Genomic DNA, 21,898 nt, shown 5'->3' with positions numbered 1-21,898 from the left:
CCATGACAGTTGACAGTTACCATGACAACAACTGGAAAAGCCCAAACAAGGGCTGAAAAGGACAGTTTCATCCATTCTGGGTCCAAACCATGCCCTTGTTCTTGGATAACTCATGAATATTCCTCTCATTCTTGCAAATGCCTCCTTTTTACCTCAGCCTTCCTGTATATGTGGTGTCTTCACCCAAATTGGGTTGAGAAGTTATTTGCAAGCTAGTTTCCTGCTTCTCCATTCTTTAGCCATTGAATAAATCTTGTGCTGTTCCAGTCTCAGCATTGGTTTCATTATTTCGAATCTGATTGGAAAAAGAACCTCCCTGGCTGAGTCAGGGTCTCGGCTCAGGCTAGGACCCTGGCACAAGTCTGGTCAAGCTATTCAGTAACAGAATTATGAAGATCGTGTAAGCTGAGCAAATGAGTTTCGGGTTTATTCTAGTCAGAGAAGGCTCATTGGACAATGGCCACTGGGTGAGAATTCTTTTGAATTATCTTTGAACATAATGAAATTGATAACAATACAAGTGGTCCATAGGATAGAGGAAAGGTTATTTCTAAAGTCCTCGTCCAAAGATCCAAACAATATACTGAAATCCTTGTTTCCTTTATAGCATTAACCATGGGCTGGAATTTTTCTTTCACTTGTTATTTGCTTGGTTCTGTCTTTTGTCCACAATAGAACATGATCCCCGTGGGTTCTCACAAGTCTCTGGAGTTCACTTCTGTATCTACATCCAGCACAGCATCTGGTATCTACAGGGTGTTCAGTAAATATTCCCTGAGTTTGTCCATTCATCCATCCATTATTCATTTATTCAATCATTATTCAGTCATGCATATACCCAGTCATCTGTTCAGCACAGCACTTAATGAATACCTACTCCAGCTGATTTATCAAAAAAGAGCGTTCTTGGTTGATATGTAGGTATTTGGAAGAAAATAATGTCCAGTTTGATAAACAAAAACTGATAGATGCATTGGTGCTTCTGTGTCTCCGTTTAGATTGTGCAAGTGGTACTTTATACATAGGGCATCCTCCCTAATGGAGACTTTTTCTTTTTGATGAACAACCCAAAGCAAGATCTTTCTCAGGTGTATGCTGGTGGATGGGTAGAGAAGCCTGGAATGTAACAGTTCATAGCTTGTATGGAGAGTTTGTTCTCAAAATCATGACTGTCGAGGACAGAGGTATTGGAATACCCATACTGGTGGGAATGTATAATGAAGCAACTGCTTTAAAAAACAGCTTGGCAGTTTCTCAAAATACTAAACATGGAGTTCTCATGGATCCAGAATTCTCACTCCTAGGTATATGCCCAAGAGAAATAAAAATATATGTCCATGTGAAAACTTGTACATGAATCTTCATAGCAGCATTACCTGTAATATCAAAACACCCTCAAACATCCATTCTCTGGTAATTGGATAAACACTTGTGGTCTATCCTTACAATGGAACAGTATTTAGCCATTAAAAAGGAATGGCACACTGGTAGATGTTACCACATGGATGAGACTGGAAAGCATGCTGAGCGCAAGAAGTCAGTCATGAAGAGCCATGCATGGTGTAACTATGTTCACGTGGAAGGTCTGGAGCAGAAAAGTCCATGGAAACAGAAACTAGACTTGTGGTTCCCAGAAGCTGTTAGGCAGGGAGTAAGGGATGAGGAGTGACTGCTAATGAGAAGGAGGTTTCCTTTGGGGATGATGAAAAAAATCCTAAAATTAATAGTAGGGTTACTATTGTTAATAGTTAATATCACATACCTGTGTATCTAAATAAAACACTAATTTGTACACTTTGCAAGCTGAATTTTATGATACGATCTCTGGATTTTTATCTTTAAAAAAAATTTTAGGGCTTCCCTGGTGGCTCAGTGGTAAAGGATCTGCCTGCCAATGCAGGGAACATGGGTTCCATCCCTGATCCAGGAAGATCTCACATGCCTCGGAGCAGCAAAGCCTGTGTGCCACAACTATTGAGCCTATGTGCTAGACCCTGGGAGCTGTAACTACTGAACCCACGTGCCACAACTGAAGCCCTGTGTGTTCTAGAGCCCGCCTCTGCAACAGGAGAAGCCACCTCAAGGAGGAGCCTGCTCACCACATCTGGAGAGTAGACCCGGCTCACCAGGACTGAGGAGCCTCAGGGAATTCAGAATGGAGACCAGCAGGATAGCCCCAGACAGCTGAGGAGAATATCAAAGGAGTGAATTCAGTGAGCCCAGACTCTTGCATCTTCCCAGTGCTAACTTCCTTAACTTGGGATATCTGATTTTCCTTTAATTAGCAACAATCTTTTGATGTTCTGACTACCTGCCCTTTGTGGCAAAAGTTCTATATAACTTGGCTCCTCCCCTTGCTACCTCGGAATAGTTCTCTCAGGGTTATTTGAGATGCTTCCCAGGCTTGAGGTCCTAAAAAAATTCCTACCGAATAAAACATAACTCTCCCCTTTTAGGTTGAGAATATTTTTTAAGTTCAGACACGTCATGAAATACCATTCTTGTCCAGGAGCACTGAGAATCTATGGGTAAATTAACTTTTTGTAATTTGAATAATATTATGGCCGTACAAGATGAGATGATTATAAGTGTGTTCTGTTTTACTACTGTAAGCCAAGGTTTTCCATGAAGCAATAAATTGGTATCATTTCACCATGGCCGTAGGGGTGAAGGGCGGGGTAGGGATTAAGAGTTATTTCTACTGGTGAGCTCACTGCTTGCACATAGAATTTCTCGGACAGCTCAGAAAAGGTCCCTTAGAGGCAAGGATTTGATTTCTCTATATATATGGTGGGAAGAACACAAACTCCATCCATGGTAAGATGATAATGCTGAAGGCATTGCTTGTACACCAAGAACTTCCCTTTGAAAATACTAGGGCTTGGCTGGATTCTGAATTTCTGAGTCTTCTGAGAAATACCCCCAAGATTCGGAGTTTGTCAGCGGGCACCCCATCTGTGTCTGCCGGGTCCTGCCAGCTTGGGTCTTTCCTAGTCCCTCTTTTCGACTCTCCGTTTGTGGAATAGGTGGTTGAGAGGTCACATTTTTTTAAAAAATTAATTTATTTACATTTGTATTCACTTATTTCCCTTTCCCTGGAATCAGAAGCAAACTGTCCGTTATTGATAAAAAAAATAAGCACCCTAATAATTGAGAATACTGTTTTATTCGGTGGACTTTCTGGGGACTTCAAGGCTTTGTGGCTGCTTCTGAAGTAGCTCTGAGGGACAGCTGTTAAGAAGTAAGAGAGAAGCCAGGATGTTAGTAAGATCCGCTACATGCAAAGTTCAAGTTGTGAACTTTCAAAGGCAAGGACGGGCTTCTACACGCCCAATCACGTAAGTTAGCTCATGTGTCTGGCGTACATCGTCCTGTGCGTGCATCCTCTACACGTGCTTGTGCTTTTGTGTACTTTACTGAGCAGCACTGTATAAGATACATTGTACAGTATCTTTACTTCAAGCCCAACATGTCCAGAAGCAAGCATAAATGCAGCTGATTCGTGTTGATGGCAAAAACCATCACAGTATTGCAAAGCAATTATCCTCCAATTAAAGTAAATACATTAAAAAAACCAACAGTGTTGTAGCTGGTACTGTATTTTCAAGATCCTGTACTGTTTACAGGATTAAAATGCTTTCTTTATTTTTTCTGTTTGCTTGTTTTTCATGTTTTGTGCAAAAAATATTATAAACCTATTACAGTGCAGTACTATATGTCTGATCGTGTTAGTTGGGTACATAGGCTAACTTGTTCGCATGTATGGGACTTACAGGATAGGAGTTTTTGCAACAAAAATCAGGTAGATAGATTATTAAAAGATTACTGTTAATTAAAGGAAAAAACATATATCTTAAGTTAATGAATGTAGTGCTTTTCTTTGAATGAGAGATAGGAGAGACTGGTCTCATTGAAATCATTCCTTGGATATGCACCGTAGCTATCTGGGGCCAGTGTCCTGTTTTCTCCACCCTGAATCCCCTCAGGATACACAGGTCAGGGTGACTTCAGTGGCTGCTGGCTTAATGGCTGCTACATCTTTGTTTACTATACGGCAGCTGACATTCTTTGCCTACATACCTTAGGCTCACAATGCATGATACACGATTTTCTTATATTTACTGTGTTTTCTTTTTTCCTAATAGGAACTTTACTAAGTAGCTTTAATAGGAGTTAGAAAAATTCTGTAGACATTCCTTTCTTATTTCCCACCTTGAAAATCTGTTGATCCTGCCAAAATACCTTAAAAAAAAAAAAGAAAGAAAAAAATGTGACTAATTCATGTGCAAACCCTGAACCCCTAAGCTTGTGATTCCAGCCTCCGTGCCAATGGAACCTCATTCAGAGTGCTTCTCTCCACCAGGTTCAGTGTCTGCAGAGCTGGTACAGGAGGCTGAGCAGCACCATATGCTGGGCCCTCACCAGATAAACAGCTCTTCATCCCTCCTGGGCTGCTGTTTGAATCTATGAAGCGCTTGGATCTTTTCCTATGCTAACAAGTGTTGGTGCTGCTGAACTCAGGTCCAGCTGCTTGCTACTCAAAAATCAATACTCGAGAGAGGCGAAAGTTAGCAGAAAGGAAAATTGGTTTTAATTGGTTTTAGAGTGCTGGCCATCTAGGGAGAGAGTGGACTCTATCCCCCAAAAACCATCTTCAAAGATTCTGCTCTGAAAGTTTTTAAAGGGAAATATGGAAGTAATCTCAGTTAATTACTGAAATTGGGGGGCCAGAGTCATCCCGCACTCCATGCAGGTTTGTTGACTTTTTATGATTTTTTTCCCCAATGCTCTCTTGTTCATGTAGCTAGTTTGTGAGATTACTGGAGGGAAAGCTGAGGAACAGATCTGTTAATTACTTATTCTTGTTTTTGTGGGGGGCTGGGTAAGAAGTGGATTTATTTAGACAGAAACACAGACCAAATATGGGCCATTTCAGAAGGGTCGAGGCCCCAAAATTCGGCACAGTTAGTTTTTTTTGTTGTTGTTTTCTTGAAGATGGTGCCTTTGTTTTTGTCTTTTATATTTATCTATTTATTTGGTTGTGCCAAGTCTTAGTTGCAGCGTGTGGGAACCTTTAGTTGTGGCATGTGAACTCTTGGTTGTAGAATGTGGGATCTAGTTCCCCAACCAGGAATTGAGCCCTGGTCATCAGCATTAGGAGCGCAGTCTTAGCCACCAGGCCACCAGGGAAGTTTCTGGTGTGGTTAGTTTTTACAGACTGGGTAATTTCATAGGCTGATGAGTGGGAGGGTTATTCCAACTATTTTGGGGAAGGAGTGGGGATTTCCAGGAATTGGGCCTCAGTCCACTTTGTGGCGTTATATGGCTGGCCTCAGAACTGTCATGGCTCTGGTAGATATGTGTTGCATACCTACCAATGTGTTGCAGTGAGTATGTAATGAGGCTCAAGGTCTCAGTCAGTTCAGTTGCTCAGTTGTGTCCAACTCTTTGCGACCCCATAGACTGCAGCACGCCAGGCTTCCCTGTCCATCACCAACTCCCAGAGCTTGCTCAAACTCATGTCCATCAAGTTGTTGATGCCACCCAACCATCTCACCCTCTGTCGTCCCCTTCTCCTCCCACCTCCAATCTTTCCCAGCATCAGGGTCTTTTCCAATGAGTCAGTTCTGCACATCAGGTGGCCAAAGTATTGGAGTTTCAGCTTCAGCATCAGTCCTTCCAATGAATATTCAGGACCGAGTTCCTTTAGGATGGACAGGTTGGATCTCCTTGCTGTCCAAGGGACTCTCAACATTCTTCTCCAGCACCACAGCTCAAAAGCATCAATTCTTTGGCGCTCAGCTTTCTTTATGGTCCATTAGATTCAGTGGGGCAGCACAGGTGCCGGCCCAGCGCAAGTGCCAACGCTGTGTTGCCCCAGATCTTTCAACATCAGTTTCTCCCTTCAGAATGTGGACAGGACCCCGGTTGATTTTCTTTCCAGCTGTGCTTGCAGCTGAACCAGGCTGCCCCATTGCCACCCTCCCTATTCTGATTCCTTCACGACCTCTAGGATCCACCTCATCCCCAACGCCCATTTCCCAGCAGACACGTGGGACTTTCTCATCCCCACGCATCGTCCTTTCACATCATCTATTTTGTGTGTGTATCATTTCAAAACAAGCTGGCTGTCACTCACTTCACGGACATGCCTGGTACCCTTGCTTTCGCCTATCTACCTGCACTCTGTCTCAACTCCTGCAGAACTTCCTCTCCTAAAGTGTCTCATGCGCGGTCATACGCGTGATGCATGTGCTCGTGCCCTGCCTTCCCACTACTCCTCACTTTAAGTTACATATTTCTTGGGGGCTTCTGTGTATTTGTGTCCATAACAAAGACCATTGCAAAGCATTTTACCTGAATGTGCTGCAGTCCATTAGGTCGCTAAGAGTCGGACACGGCTGAGCAACTTCACTTTGACTTTTCATTTTCATGCATTGGAGAAGGAAATGGCAACCCACTCCAGTGTTCTTGCCTGGAGAATCCCAGGGACAGGGGAGCCTGGTGGGCTGCCGTCTATGGGGTCGCACAGAGTTGGACACGACTGAAGCGACTTAGCAGCAGCAGCAGATTCAGTGCTTTTTAAAAGAAGTTTTTTTTAAAGCTGTGATTCTGTTTTATTTTTTAATTATTGTCTACACCACAGAGCATGGTGTATCTTAGTTCTCTGAGCAGGGATTGAACCTGCACCCCTTGAATTAGAAACTCGGAGTCTAAACCACTGGACCACCAAGGAGGTTGCTCAGTTGCTTTTCTATAAACAAGAGGCTGGGGACTTGGTGGGGGGTGGGGGTGCGGTGGGCTTTGTACTGAGGGAGTTGGGGAGGAATCTGCTAATTTGCATGGGTGGCCCTTAAAAAGTTCTCCAGGTCTAGGGGTGAAATGCTAAAATGAAAACATTCTACAAATAAAGTAAGTGCTAAACTTTGTATGGAGTCATCGTCTGGGACCTAGGATGCTCTGAAATTTGGATAAGAGATAATTTTTGGAAGATGCCTGTTTTAGAAAGAGTAAAGCCTTATTGAAAGTGTTTTGGATAGACTTTTTTCTTTAGGGGAAAACAACTAAAAAAGTCTTGGTTTTCCCCTGGGAGTAGCCCATCAAACAGAATCAAAAAACATTCCCTGCTGTCTAATGGAGGTTTTGGAGGTTGGAGAAGGGTGTCAGGGAGCCCTGCTGTGAAGACGTTCTGTCTGCCCCAAATTAAGGTGAGCAGCTGACCCTTGTTAGAGATCTGAGATGAAAGCCAGTGTCTGTGTACATCTCCCAGGCCCCCATGGGAGATTTGGGGAAATATAATGAAAAATAGTATCTCTGCCAACTCAAAAAACCTCTCCCAAAAACAGAAGAAGGGAAAAATTTTTATGAAGTATTAACCCAGAATGCCTGCACATCACAGGCGCATTGCTAATATCTTGCAAAGACAGAAAGCCATTTCACCATTATATAGAGCTAAGCAGATACCACCCCTCTTGTATATGTTCTCAAGATAAACAATAACCAGTTCAATAAGTAAAAGGATTCAACAGCACTGTTTATCAGAAGGACTTCGTCCTAAACTCTCCTGTTAATTAGGGTCCTCGCTTGTACTAGCAAGTTTCTTTTTTCTAAGGAGAGAGAAATTTTTCACAGCACAGGGAGCTCAGCTTGGTGCTCTGTGATGACCTAGAGAAGTAGGAGGGGAAGTGGGATGGAAATTCAAGAGGGAGGAGATAGATGTATACTTATAGTTAATTCACATTGTTGCACAGCAGATAGTAACACAACATTGTAAACAATTATACTCCAACAAAAAAATTTTTTAAGAAAAATAAATTTTTCATATTTTTAAAATGGAAGGTGGGTTTACAACCTGGAGGCAGGTATCAGTGGAAGTTACAATCCCCCTCCCACAGAAATTGGGAGATAGAGGTGTTATCCTGCTATTAACATTGAAAAAAAGAAGACATTCCTGAGTTGTAGACAAATGCTTATTTAGTTTTGAAAAGATTCACATACACTTCAATGGAGGCAGAGAAAGCAATTACAAGTTTTCTGGAGTCAATTCTGTAAGAAAAAGAGACTCTTTTTGTACCAGGAAAAAAAAAAAATCAAAGTTAATTTTTCTTACTAGAAATGTGTTTTCTCATACGGAACCCCAATTAGTTTAATTAATTACTATTTATTTTGTATACGTGTAGTTTTAGGAGAATGAGTGTGAGACCTGGGACATAGCCAGGCAGCAGGGGAGCCTAGAGGGCTCAAGCTTCCTTGGTTCAAGTCATTGCCAAAGCTGACAGTTCTGTCTTCTCCAAGAGCATGCATTTCAGGGGAGGCGACGAGAGGAGTTACCCCGCGTCTGAGGCCAGGGGCGGCGAGTGGGAGGAGCTACCCCATGCCCCCATGCCGGAGGCCAGGGGCGGTGGCCGGGAGGACCAACCCCAAGTCCAAGGAGCCGTGGCTGTGCGGGCGCAGGAGGGCCTAGAGGAGCTATCCCACGTTGAAGGTCAGGAAGGGTGGCGGTGAGGAGATACCCCTCGTCCAAGGTAAGGAGCAGTGGCTGCGCTTTGCTGGAGCAGCCGTGAAGAAATACCAGACGCTCAAGGTAAGAAAAACCCAAGTAAGACGGTAGGTGTTGCAAGAGGGCATCAGAGGGCAGACACACTGAAACCATACTCACAGAAAACTAGTCAATATAATCACACTAGGACCACAGCTTTGTCTAACTCAATGAAACTAAGCCATGCCCGTGGGGCAACCCAAGATGGGCGGGTCATGGTGGAGAGATCTGACAGAATGTGGTCCACTGGAGAAGGGAATGGCAAACCACTTCAGTATTCTTGCCTTGAGAACCCCATGAACAGTATGAAAAGGCAAAATGATAGGATACTGAAAGAGGAACTCCCCAGGTCAGTAGGTGCCCAATATGCTACTGGAGATCAGTGGAGAAATAACTCCAGAAAGAATGAGGGAATGGAGCCAAAGCAAAAACAATACCCAGCTGTGGATGTGACTGGTGATAGAAGCAAGGTCTGATGCTGTAAAGAGCAATATTGCATAGGAACCTGGAATGTCAGGTCCATGAATCAAGGCAAATTGGAAGTGGTCAAGCAAGAGATGGCAAGAGTGAATGTCGACATTCTAGGAATCAGCAAACTGAAATGGACTGGAATGGGTGAATTTAACTCAAATGACCATTATATCTACTACTGTGGGCAGGAATCCCTCAGAAGAAATGGAGTGGCCATCATGGTCAACAAAAGAGTCTGAAATGCAGTACTTGGATGCAAACTCAAAAATGACAGAATGATCTCTGTTCGTTTCCAAGGCAAACCATTCAGTATCACAGTAATCCAAGTCTATGCCCCAACCAGTAACGCTGAAGAAGCTGAAGTTGAACGGTTCATTGTCACCCTGCTTATTTAACTTATATGCAGAGTACATAATGAGAAACGCTGGACTGGAAGAAACACAAGCTGGAATCAAGATTGCCGGGAGAAATATCAATAACCTCAGATATGTAGGTGACACCACCCTTATGGCAGAAAGTGAAGAGGAACTAAAAAGCCTCTTGATGAAAGTGAAAGTGGAGAGTGAAAAAGTTGGCTTACAGCTCAACATTCAGAAAACGAAGATCATGGCATCTGGTCCCACCACTTCATGGGAAATAGATGGGGAAACGGTGGAAACAGTGTCAGACTTTATTTTTCTGGGCTCCAAAATCACTGCAGATGGTGACTGCAGCCATGAAATTAAAAGACACTTACTCCTTGGAAGAAAAGTTATGACCAACCTAGATAGCATATTCAAAAGCAGAGACATTACTCTGCCAACAGAGGTTCGTCTAGTCAAGGCTATGGTTTTTCCTGTGGTCATGTATGGATGTGAGAGTTGGACTGTGAAGAAGGCTGAGTGCCGAAGAATTGATGCTTTTGAATTGTGGTGTTGGAGAAGACTCTTGAGAGTCCCTTGGACTGCAAGGAGATCCAACCAGTCCATTCTGAAGGAGATCAGCCCTGGGATTTCTTTGGAAGGAATGATGCTAAAGCTGAAACTCCAGTACTTTGGCCACCTCATGCGAAGAGTTGACTCATTGGAAAAGACTCTGATGCTGGGAGGGATTGGGGGCAAGAGGAGAAGGGGACGACAGAGGATGAGATGGCTGGATAGCATCACTGACTCGATGGACGTGAGTCTCAGTGAACTCTGGGAGTTGGTGATGGACAGGGAGGCCTGGCGTGCTGCGATTCATGGGGTCGCAAAGAGTCAGATATGACTGAGTGACTGATCTGATCTGATTAACCTAAATTTTTTAAGAACAATGGTTTTGCATTCAGATACTATGTGTTCAAATTATATTTCTGTCTCTATAGTTCTGTACTCTGGACCAATTGGAATTTTTTTCTCTGCACCTCATTTGTTGCATTATAAGAATTAGAATACTTTGCAAAATTACTGTGAGGATAATGTGGCTATTGCTGATTGAAAAAAAAAGCATAACCTAAAACTTGAGAATTATGTTTTACTTGCCAGACTGAGGACTTAAACCTGAGACACAGCCTCTAAGATAGGTCTGAGGGGCTGCTCTGAAGAGGTAATGGAGGAGCCATCATATATAGGAGTTTTTGTTTTTTAATTTAACTAAATTTATTTATTTCTAAATTGGAGTATAATTGCTTTACAATGTTGTATTAGTTTCTACTGTGCAATGAAATGAATCAGTTATAGGTATACATATATTCCCTCCCTCTTGACTCTTCCCTCATCCCACCCTTGTAGGTTATCACAGAGCACCCAGCGGAGCACCCTGTGCTATGCAGCAGCTTCCCGTCACCAAAAAATCTACAAACAGTGAATGCTACATAGGATGTGGAGAAAAGGGAACCCTCTTGCACTGTTGCTGGGAATGTAAATAGATAATAGCCACTATGGAAAACAGTATGGAGATTCCTTTAAAAAAAAACTAAAAAAAACCCCATAGTTTTTGTAGCAAAGATCAGGTAGTTGGAATGTCAAAAGATTGTTCTTGTTGTTATTTAGCCACTCAATCATGTGTGACTCTTTTGTGACCCCATGTACTATAGGCCTCCAGGCTCTTCTGTCCAAGGGATTTCCAGGCAAGAATACTGGAGTGGGTTGCAATTTCCTTCTTCAGGTGATCTTCCTGAACCAGAGATTAAACCTACATCTCCTGCATTTGCAGATGGATTCTTTACCATTGAGCCACCTAGGAAGCAATTCTGCTGCTGCTGCTGCTAAGTCGCTTCAGTCGTGTCCGACTCTGTGCAACCCCAGAGACGGCAGCCCACCAGGCTCCCCTGTCCCTGGGATTCTCCAGGCAAGAACACTGGAGTGGGTTGCCATTTCCTTCTCCAATGCATGAAAGTGAAAAGTGAAAGTGAAGTCACTCAGTCGTGTCTGACACCTAGCGACCCCATGGACTGCAGCCTACCAGGCTCCTCCGTCCATGGGATTTTCCAGGCAAGAGTACTAGAGTGGGGTGCCATTGCCTTCTCCAGGGAAGCAATTCTAGACTTGTCCAAATGCTGCAAAAATATCTCAATTCCTCCATTCTGTACTTTTACATAGTAAGTCCTTTAATAACTTTCAGACCCCCTCTCAGGGCAAAAGAGTCTCTTCCACGAGTTTTAAAACTGGTCACGAAGTGTTGGTTTGGTGCTTACAGGTAGTGTGCAGAGGCTGGTCTAAGAAAGTTTTGAGGCATCTACTGCCAAAACATTCTCTGGTACTTTGATAAGACTGAGGAAGAGATACCTTTAGTTAAAAGTATTCATGTTTGCTTTCTTGTCTAGTACTGTTGAGCTTCTGTGTATGAAGCAAACCTCATAAGATAGCCATTAGAAAAACTTATTAATCAGCTATTAGAAAAACCTGTTATTCACTGGGGAAGCCCGTGGAAAGATTACTGTTTATTAAAGAAAAGCAGATATCTCAAGTTAATATATACAGCACTTTTCTATCGATGGGAAGATATAAGACTGGGCTATTGAGATCGTTCCCTTGTTATGAACCTTAACCATCTAGGACCAGTATCCTGCTTCTCTCCATCCTGAATCCCCTCAGAGTCACTTTTGGGGGTGGCTGCAGTGGCTGAGGGCTTAGCAGCTGGCCACTCGTTTGTCTCCATCCTAAATTCCCTAAGGGTGCACCATCTGGGTTTACAATAGTGGCTTGATGGCTGAAGTGGCCTCTGTTTACTGATGTGACTGGCAACATTTTTCCTTCACAGTATATATTAAGTTCTAGGAATCATGCCCAATTCATAATAAGCACTCCATATAGGGTAGCGATTATTACCCCTACTCTTACTACAGGGTTTACTTGAATACAAGGCAAAACAAAAAAAAAAAGATGTAGATTCTCCCTAAGTGTCAAACTCTAAGCATTCACTTTGAAAAACTCTGTAAAGATGTGAAATATCTCATTCTCAAGAAAATTGATTAGTAAAGGGTTTTTATGTAGTTTGCATAGCTTCATATAGATCTATGCATTTTTGGCATATGTGTGAGAAACAACATCTGATTCACGAGCTTTTCTGCATAGCTCTACATTTCTCATGCTGAGAGCAGGCTCATAAGGAGGGATTATAATGTAAGACCAGGTGTCTCTTAGTTGAGGAAGGTCAATACAGTGGAAGACTGCAAAAGGAATCACACCTATTAAATTCTTGCTTCTCTTCTAAATGGAAAAGAAAGCAATGGATATTTCTCATGAGACCCCCAGATGAAAGAGGCTTTCCTCTGAAGCGTCTCTTGCTGCTGCTACTGCTCTAGAGTAATACAGTGGCAAGATCTTGGAGGAAAGCGTTATTCAAAGACAGCTTTTGCTAGATAATATTTGCAGATCATCTCACATGTTTTCACAAAGTCCGATGACATAAACCATTAACTTTCCCTGTTGAATTTCACATGGCCTTCAGTTCTCTCAACATTAGATGCCCTGCGTTTGTTTCTCCTTGTCCTCGGGACTCAGAGAACCCTGCAGGTGTCATTTAGCTCAGAGACAGACTGCTGACTATGACATTTGTTCTATGGGTCTATTGCCCCCTCTTCCATTCTCCCCTATCCCCACCCCACACAGGCAGTGGTTCAGTCAGTTCAGTCGCTCAGTCGTATCTGACTCTTTGCGATCCCATGAACTGCAGCACGCCCAGCCTCCCTGTCCATCACCAACTCCCAGAGTCCACCCAAACCCATGTCCATCGAGTTGGTGATGCCATCCAACCATCTCATCCTCTGTCATCCCCTTCTCCTCCTGCCCTCAATCTTTCCCAGCATCAGGGTCTTTTCCAATGAGTCAGCTCTTCACACGAGGTGGCCAAAGTATTGGAGTTTCAGCTTCAACATCAGTCCCTCCAATGAAACAGGCAATGGTTGATGTGATACAAATAGGATTCATTTCTATGTCAAAAGGTCATATTTGCCCCTTTGGATGCAAGGTCTATCTGGTTTCCTCTGGGAGCTGTGTTTGTGAATAAAATACAGATTGTTGTTGTTTTTCAGTCACTAAGTCATGTCCTACTTTTAGCGACCTCATGGACTGCAGCGTGCCAGGGTTTCCTGTCCTTTACTATCTCCCAGAGTTTGATCAAACTCATGTTCATCAAGTTGATGATGCCATCGAACCATCTCATCCTCTGTCACCCCATTCTCCTGCCCTCAATCCTTCCCAGTATCAGCTCTTTTCCAATGAGTCAGCTCTTTGCACCAGTTGGCCAAAGTATTGGAGTTTTGACTTCAACATCAGTCCCTCCAATGAATATTCAGGGTTGATTTCCTTTGGGATTGACTGGTTTAATCTCTTTGCCATCCAAGAGACTCTCAAGAGTCTTCTCCAGCACCACAGTTGGAAAGCGTTCGGACTTCTTTATGGTCAAACTCTTACATCTTATCAGGGCTTCCCTGATAGCTCAGTTGGTAAAGAACTGAGTTATGGATAGAACATGGGTTCTATCCATGGGTTGGGGAGATCCCCCAGAGAAGGGAAAGGCTACCCACTCCAGTATTCTGGCCTGGAGAATTCTATGCACTTATAGTCCATGGGGTCACAAAGAGTCGAACACGACTGAGTGACTTGCACTTTTCACTCACTCACATCGATACATGACTACTGGAAAAACCATAGCTTTGACTATGCAGATATGAAAGGACTGCTTTACAACTGCTTCTCTGTTTACTTGGATACTTTTTCTCCAGAACTGCCCTTGACTGGGACTGTGTCATCATTCATATCAGACACAGATATTATTGGAGACTTGCTGCATGACTATGTTTATATGCTCCAACATACACACACACTTTCTTATTTTCTTAAAAAAACCCACTTATCCCAATCACATTTCTCAGAAAAATCATATGCTTCCAATCATTTTATTCTCACCCTTCTTGCCAGTGATGGGTACAAGAATGGAAATACAGGAATCAGTACAATGAGAGACAGTGCTCCTGGAAAAGACTAATTGGATTAGGAAGAGACACAAAGGCACCCCTTTCTCTGTTTAGATGTATTATAGCATGTATGATTCCTGGAACTGCTGCAGCACAAGGATCAAGTTGACATGAAAAGGAAGGAATGAAGGGTTTTCAATAAGGAGCCTGAAGGAATGGCTGTTAGGCTCAGCTTTGTCCACATCATAGGCTTTTAAGAAAACAAAAGATGGTCATTCATTCCATTTTTAGCTCTTACTGAAAATCCTGCTAAGATTATCCTTTTTACAAACCTGGACATAATAATGAGGTTTTAAAGCCCTCAGATCTGCTCTAAAAACAATTAATGGCTCTGTCAGTGTGACCTTTGGCATAATTCACATGGCTGGTTATTTTGGAAGTAGCCAAGGGCATGGATGAGGTGGGCTAGCTCAAGGGAGGTAGGAACAGTTATCAGAATGCCTCTCTCTCTCCCTTCTAACAGTCTTGTGATGCTAAATGGATGGCCCAGGACGCTTTGTCTGCTGGATGCTCCTGGGTGGTGACATCCACAAAAGCAGGACGACACACAGCCCATGCTTCCCCAAACATTTTGTCTTTATTGATGTGCTTTTACTAAGAGGGAGATGGAAACCCCAAGTCTCCAAGAGGGACACTTTTCAGTAGCCTTTCTTAAGAATTTATATTATATATACTGACTCATTGGAAAAGACCCTAATGCTGGGAAAGATTGAAGGCAGGAGGAGAAGGGGACGACAGAGGATGAGATGGTTGGATGGCATCACTGACTCGATGGACATGAGTTTGAGTGAACTCTGGGAGTTGGTGATGGACAGGAAGACCTGGCGTGCTGTAGTCCATGGGGTTGCAAAGAGTTGGACACAGCTGAGCAACTGAGCTGAACTGATAATATATATATCATATATCATGTATTTTATCTGTATTATAATATATGTAATTAAAACAAACAGTAAATAAATATATTCTATATCAGCTATTAATGTTCTTAATATAATTTTCTAATTATAACATATTGCATCTATATATTATCTGTATGTGTATAATTGTATCTGTATATAATACACATAGGGCTTCCCTTGTGACTCAGCTGGTAAAGAATCTGCCTGCAATGCAGGAGACCTGGGTTCTATCCCTGGGTCGGGAAATCCCCTAGAGAAGGGAAAGGCTACCCACTCCAATATTCTGGCCTGGAGAATTCCATATAGTCCATGGGGTCGCAAAGAGTCAAACAGGACTGAGCGACTTTCACTTTCACTTGCATAATATGTATAACATTAAAACAAACAAGTATATATATATATTTTTTCTTTTTCTTTTAAAGGTCTGGAGATTACTATCTAAATACCAAATACATTAAAGGATTTACTTACGGTCTGTGGAATATTCCATTGGAAAATAAACAGTTTAACACTTCAGAAGTTGACATGAATTCTTTTGCTTTAGGGGAATCCTGCAAATTATTTTTGACAATTTAACTATCACCTCTTGTGAACCAAAATGAGCCAGGATTAGCACACTACGGCCACTCCAGTGCTCTTGCCTGGAAAATCCCATGGACGGAGGAGCCTGGTGGGCTGCAGTCCATGGAGTCGCTAAGAGTCGGACACGACTGAACAACTTCACTTTCACTTTTCACTTTCATGCCTTGGAGAAGGAAATGGCAACCCACTCCAGTGTTCTTGCCTGGAGAATCCCAGGGACAGGAGAGCCTGGTGGGCTGCCGTCTATGGGGTTGCACGGAGTCGGACACGACTGAAGCAACTTAGCAGCAGCAGCAGCAGCTTAGAAACCAACCTGGATTACTTAACACATTTTATAAATCTAGGAAATTCTGTGTTCAGAGTGTTTGATTGCATTTTTAGGAAATTTTCTTGGCCTTTCTGCATAGCATGTGGGTTCTTAGTTCCCTGACCAGGAATCCAACCTGCACCCCTTGCATTGGATGGGCAGAGTCTTAACCACTGGACCACTAGGGAAGTCCTTGATTACATGTTTTTGAATAGTAGTGTTACTACGTATCTTTTAGTATGATTGCAAATGTTTTATGTTTTCTCTTAACTAGATGTTTCTTTGCTGTTTTTATCTAAAAAAATACTGTAATCTTCATATTACTTTAGTGAATCCGAGTCTCAAAGGATATATTGGAGTAAATGGAAAATAAAGGGAATGGGGCATCCCAGTGTCTGGTCTTAGGAGAGCAAACAAAAATGTAGGACTCACAGATGGGTTCTTTGGGACTGCTGCTAAGTCACTTCAGTCGTTTCCGACTCTGTGTGACCCCATAGACGGCAGCCCACCAGGCTCCCCCGTCCCTGGGATTCTCCAGGCAAGAACGCTGGAGTGGGTTGCCATTTCCTTGGTTAGATGCCTTCATTAGACCATAGCCAGGTCTTGGTCAAACAGTCACATTGAATACCTAGGAGTAGTGCTGAAATAGGAGAGGAAGATACATGAAGAAAACATTTGAATAGACCACCTGTTCTTTGTATTTTCTCATGGGTGTTCTTGCATCTGCACTATTCCATCTTCTGATGATTATTTTCTTCTGTATCTTTTGTTGAAACTTGTGATTCAGTAAACATTTGTGAAGTGCCTCCTAGGTGCTAGGCAATGCTTGATGTACCTTGGATACACCAGTGACCAAAAGAGACAAAATATCTAGTCTAGTGAATATTCTGGACCTCATAAGTCTGTTAAAAGTTTTGAGAGCTTTAGAGAGATTTGGAATAATGGTTCATGACAGTGGGGAGCTCTGTGAACAGCCCAAATCTGACATTTTTTCTGAAAGTATTTGGCTATCTGGGTCTAGCCTTGTCATGATGTTGGGCCTCCATTTCTGTTTTTGAAAAATGAGGTTGCTGCTGCTAAGTCACTTCAGTCGTGTCCAACTCTGTGCGACCCCATAGACGGCAGCCGACCAGCCTCTCCTGTCCCTGGGATTCTCCAGGCAAGAACACTGGAGTGGGTTGCCATTTCCTTCTCCAATGCATGAAAGTGAAAAGTGAAAGTGAAGTCGCTCACTTGTATCAGACTCTTAGCGACCCCATGGACTGCAGCCTACCAGGCTTCTCCATCCATGGGATTTTCCAGGCAAGAGTACTGAGTGGGGTGCCATTGCTGAGGGACCCATTTTTGCTTGTGATTCTGGGGAGAACTTTTCTTGCATCTGGCATCTTTTTCATGGGAAGTATAATTGATCATGCGTCTGCTCCATCCATGTACCTTTGTGCTATTTCCTGAGGGCCTGAAAAGTCATAAAATGGGGTGTCTGTTCAACAGGAAGATGTGAAGTAAAACAAGGCCTTACTTATTTCATCCTTAACTGCTGATTAGACAGCTTTCAGAAGGCAGAAGACAAAGGCTGTAGTGAAAATGTTATCCATCACTTTCATTCTGCAAAATTACAGTTTCGAGGAGTTAAAAATACCTACAATCCTTTTTTCAAAGCCTTTGTTGAGCACTTAGCCTAGTAGAATTTCAGTCTGTCAAAAAATTCTACTGTTTCAGTTTGTTAAAGCATCCTGTTAATGGTTGGCATAAAACTATTTTAGTTCCATATGGTCAACACTTAGGAATTGTCAGAAATGGCCCAAGCATAAAATTTGAATGAATCTGAGATTTGATTTATGAAGGACTGAGTACATCTGGTAAGGAATACACATGCACACAGAAATATACACATACATACACACACATGCACACAAATATACACACACATCCGTACACATACACAGATAAACACAGAAATATACACATACATACACACATGCATATACATATACATATAAACACAAAGTGCTGCTGCTGCTAAGTCGCTTCAGTCATGTCTGACTCTGTGCGACCCCATAGACGGCAGCCCACCAGGCTCCCTCATCCCTGGGATTCTCCAGGCAAGAACACTAGAGTGGGTTGCCATTTCCTTCTCCAATGCATGAAAGTGAAAAGTGAAAGTGAAATCGCTCAGTCATGTCCGACTCTTAGCGACCCCATGGACTGCAGCTCACCAGGCTCCTCCATCCATGGGATTTTCCAGGCAAGATTACTGGAGTGGGGTGACATTGCCTTCTCTGATAAACACAAACGCATACACACAAATAAAAATATACACATACATATACACATACACACAAATACACACAAATATATACCTATATACATATAGGTATACACACAATATACACCTACACACCCAAAATACACACAAATATATACCTACATACATATACACATGCATACACACATGCATATACATACACGCAAATACATACACACACACACTTATATGCGCATATATACACACACAAAGAGGCTGAAGAGATTATGTACTTCCATTAAGTGGGGCTTACAGTTTTGTGAGTTATGATTGATTAGGATAACATGCTTTTTCTCTAATGTATTTATCATCATTTGTCACTAACTAGTGCGTGAAAACATGTTAGATATGTCTTCACCAACTGTCTTGACGTCTTATAAATCAGAGCCCTTGTAGTTTCATGAACCTTCCTTGTTGTGGATTTCTGCTCCTGTTTTTGTTTTTTTCTCTACTGACACATCTCAAGACATCCCCCACCCCCCTCCAAAGGCTGTGATTCCATTTTTGTGAACAGGAGGGAGATGAAGAGCAGAGTGGACACAACTGTGACCTTCACCCAGCAGTTAGAGGTCACCGTCTGAGAGCCCAGGCTCCTCCTACAGGTTGAGATCTTGGACACGGAGCTGAGCCAGATCAGAGGATGGAGGGATCCAGGGTCCTTGGACAAAAGGAGAGGAACCAGAGAGAGGATGGTGGGCCCGTTCTCTGTGCCCCAGGACTTTTGGTAAAGGTGGACCCAGGCCTCAGGGAAGCAGTATCCATAGGGCGTGACAGCCTGAGCTTGGGGTTCTGATGGCTCTGATGTGCCACTCATCTGTGGTGAGAGAAGCCAGAAGATAGTGATGAGGGCAGGTACTCAAAAGTCAGGCTTTGTTAACCACTAGCAGCTTGACTTGAGAATATTATTTAACTCCTCTGGGTTCATTTCTTGGATTCCCAGGTGGCGCTAGTGGTAAAGAACCCTCCTACCAATGCAGGAGACATGAGACATGGGTTTAATCCCTGGGTCAGGAAGATCCCCTGGAGGAGGACATGGCCACTCACTCCAGTATTCTTGCCTGGAGAATCCCATGGACAGGAGAGCCTGGAGGACTACGGGCTATAGGTTCGCACAGAGTCATACAGAATTAGTGCAAGCATTAGGGACAGCTTCTTAGGTCCATTCACTCATGCTCTGTTGACCCACTGGCACTTTCTTCTATCATTTTGCTTTTACTACTTATTAAAGTCAACACACGTTTGCTGGAGGTGGTGTAACCATGAAGAGGGAGGTGCTGGAAATGACCTGCAGAGTGGTCATCCTGATTCTGCCACTTAGAGCTCAGTGGCCCGAGGCAAGTACTTAACCCTTCTATTCTTCATTTTCTCATATGCTATTGGGAATCATAGTACTGCTCCATATTGTTGTTCCAATGATTCTATTAGTAAATGTATATATATACATGGTGTATATATATATATATAATGCATATCTGTGTTACATCTGGAGGAGGGCATGGCAACCCACTCCAGTAATCCTGCCTAGAGAATCCCACGGACAGAGGAGCCTGGCGGGCTACAGTCCATGGGGTCTCACAGAGTCAGACAGGACTGAAGCAACTTAGCATGCCCGCATGCACGTGATACATATCAGATCAGAACAGATCAGTCGCTCAGTCATGTCTGACTCTTTGCGACCCCATGAATCACAGCACACCAGGCCTCCCTGTCCATCACCAACTCCCGGAGTTCACTCAGACTCATGTCCATCGAGTCAGTGATGCCATCCAGCCATCTCATCCTCTGTCGTCCCCTTCCCTTGCTCCCAATCCCTCCCAGCATCAGAGTCTTTTCCAATGAGTCAACTCTTTGCATGAGGTGGCCAAAGTACTGGAGTTTCAGTTTTAGCATCATTCCTTCCAAAGAAATCCCAGGGCTGATCTCCTTCAGAATGGACTGGTTGGATCTCCTTGCAGTCCAGGGGACTCTCAACAGTCTTCTCCAACACCACAGTTCAAAAGCATCAATTCTTCGGCACTCAGCCTTCTTCATAGTCCAACTCTCACATCCATACATGACCACAGGAAAAACCATAGCTTTGACTAGATGAACCTTTGTTGGCAAAGTAATGTCTCTGCTTTTGAATATGCTGTCTATGTTGGTCATAACTTTCCTTCCAAGGAGTAAGCATCTTTTAATTTCATGGTTGCAGTCACCATCTGCAGTGATTTTGGAGCCCAGAAAAATAAAGTCTGACACTGTTTCCCCATCTATTTCCCATGAAACTGTACAAAAAAGATCTTCATGACCCAGATAATCACGATGGTGTGATCACTGACCTAGAGCCAAACATCCTGGAATGTGAAGTCAAGTGGGCCTTAGAAAGCATCATTACGAACAAAGCTAGTGGAGATGATAGAATTCCAGTTGAGCTATTCCAAATCCTGAAAGATGATGCTGTGAAAGTGATGCACTCAATATGCCAGCAAATTTGGAAAACTCAGCAGTGGCCACAGGACTGGAAAATGTCAGTTTTCATTCCAATCCCAAAGAAAGGCAATGCCAAAGAATGCTCAAACTACTGCACAATTGCACTCATCTCACATGTTAGTAAAGTAATGCTCAAAATTCTCCAAGCCAGGCTTCAGCAATATGTGAACCATGAACTTCCTGATGTTCAAGCTGGTTTTAGAAAAGGCAGAGGAACCAGAGATCATATTGCCAACATCCATTGGATCATGGAAAAAGCAAGAGAGTTCCAGAAGAACATGTATTTCTGCTTTATTGACTATGCCAAAACCTTTGAGTGTGTGGATCACAATAAATTGTGGAAAATTCTGAAAGAGATGGGAATACCAGACCATCTGATCTGCCTCTTGAGAAATTTGTATGCAGGTCAGGAAGCAACAGTTAGAACTGGACATGGAACAACAGACTGGTTCCAAATAGGAAAAGGAGTACGTCAAGGCTGTATATTGTCACCCTGTTTATTTAACTTATATGCAGAGTACATCATGAGAAACGCTGGGCTGGAAGAAGCACAAGCTGGAATCAAGATTGCCGGGAGAAATATCAATAACCTCAGATATGCAGATGACACCACCCTTATGGCAGAAAGTGAAGAGGAACTAAAAAGCCTCTTGATGAAGGTGAAAGTGGGGAGTGAAAAAGTTGGCTTACAGCTCAACATTCAGAAAATGAAGATCATGGCATCCGGTCCCATCACTTCATGGGAAAAAGATGGGGAAACAGTGGAAACAGTGTCAGACTTTTTTTGTCTGGGCTCCAAAATCACTGCAGATGGTTACTGCAGCCATGAAATTAAAAGATGCTTACTCCTTGGAAGGAAAGTTATGACCAACCTAGATAGCATATTCAA

The 21,898-nt window shown here is 43.0% G+C and overlaps 1 long non-coding RNA gene across 1 annotated transcript in view; it reads left to right on the top strand.

Moving 5' to 3' along the window:
- The window catches only part of LOC129629981 (uncharacterized), a 32,493-nt gene extending 29,920 nt beyond the window's left edge, over positions 1-2,573 (top strand). The window contains exon 5 of the long non-coding RNA XR_008703444.1: positions 1,855-2,573. This is a non-coding gene — a long non-coding RNA (uncharacterized LOC129629981). The remainder of the gene's footprint in view (positions 1-1,854) is intronic.
- Positions 2,574-21,898: the final 19,325 nt, after the last annotated feature.

Source organism: Bubalus kerabau, chromosome 16 (assembly GCF_029407905.1).
Source record: "Bubalus kerabau isolate K-KA32 ecotype Philippines breed swamp buffalo chromosome 16, PCC_UOA_SB_1v2, whole genome shotgun sequence".
Classification (NCBI taxonomy): domain Eukaryota; kingdom Metazoa; phylum Chordata; class Mammalia; order Artiodactyla; family Bovidae; genus Bubalus; species Bubalus kerabau.
The sequence above is the reverse complement of the archived record's forward strand: the minus strand, read 5'-3'. Positions and strand labels throughout refer to the sequence as shown.